The sequence below is a fragment of the Triticum dicoccoides genome, chromosome 6B, assembly GCF_002162155.2.
Source record: "Triticum dicoccoides isolate Atlit2015 ecotype Zavitan chromosome 6B, WEW_v2.0, whole genome shotgun sequence".
Lineage (NCBI taxonomy): Eukaryota > Viridiplantae > Streptophyta > Magnoliopsida > Poales > Poaceae > Triticum > Triticum dicoccoides.
Genome location: NC_041391.1, coordinates 280,583,194 through 280,584,314, shown reverse-complemented (window position 1 = coordinate 280,584,314; position 1,121 = coordinate 280,583,194).

Here is a 1,121-nt window from a genome sequence, read left to right as displayed (position 1 = left end):
CGAAATTCCGGGACGGCAGTCAGTCGGGGCTGCTGCTACGCCGCCTTGCCCTGCTGCTGCTCCTCCCCGCTGTCGCCACCGTCGTGTTCCTCGTCCTCCCTCCGCTGCTGCTCATCACGGTTCGAGGAGGGGGTGGCGGCGGCGGCGATGTGGGTGGGAGGAGAGGAGGTGCGCGGGAGGGAGGGAGGGAGGCGGCTGCGGGAGGGAGGGAGAGAGGAGGAGCGCCCCCCTTTTATACCCCCACGACGAGAAATGACCGGAATGCCCTGGTGGGGCATGGTATTTACATTCTGTTGCCATTGGAATTTTATCCGACGGTCCAGGACGATCGGGTAAATATCAGACGACCCACGGCGATCTCGCCTAAGATCCGACGGCCTGTATCGCGAGGAGATTTCGATCCGACGGTCCAGAATCCAAACGAACGTGGGAGCTTCATTTTGTTTCAGACTCTAACAAGGGGATGCGTGCTCGCGCTGGCTGGTCGGCAAGCCATGCATACTTGCTCGTTGGTGCTAGCAAGCTAGCGTTGGGTGGCCGCGTGCAGTCGAGCAGCGTGCGTCCGTTGGAGTGCTCGATCTGGGCGTCGCTATCGTGTGTTGCCGCCGGGTGTGCGGGTCGCGACCTCATGCTAGCCGCCGGGCGTGCTCACCGTCATCTCATGCGCTTGTTGACTTGTCACGTCAGCCCTGACGGGTGGGCCTCACTTGTCATAAACGTGTTTAAATTTTCTAAACTGGTCATTTTCCGAAAGTGGTAGTTTTTTGCTACGGGTTAGTAAAAAAGTGGTAGTTTTTGACACAAATGTGTAAAGTGGTAGTTTCTGGACACGTTTTCATGAAATGTGGTAGTTTTTGGTTAAATACTCCTAGTCATCTATTCACTTACCTACGCCATCGAAACACTACCTTGTCCCCCCCTTCCGATTATCCTCCCAAAGAAGAGGCAGTCAAGTGTGACATCCCGGTTTAGTTGGAATGATATACTACTCATATCAACAAGGTGCACCTTATTTTTTAGGAGCCCATCCAAAAGGAACCTCAAAGTTAAGCATGCTTGACTTAAAGCAATTTGAGGATGAGTGACCGACTGGGAAGTTGACCTCAGGTGCATACGAGTGA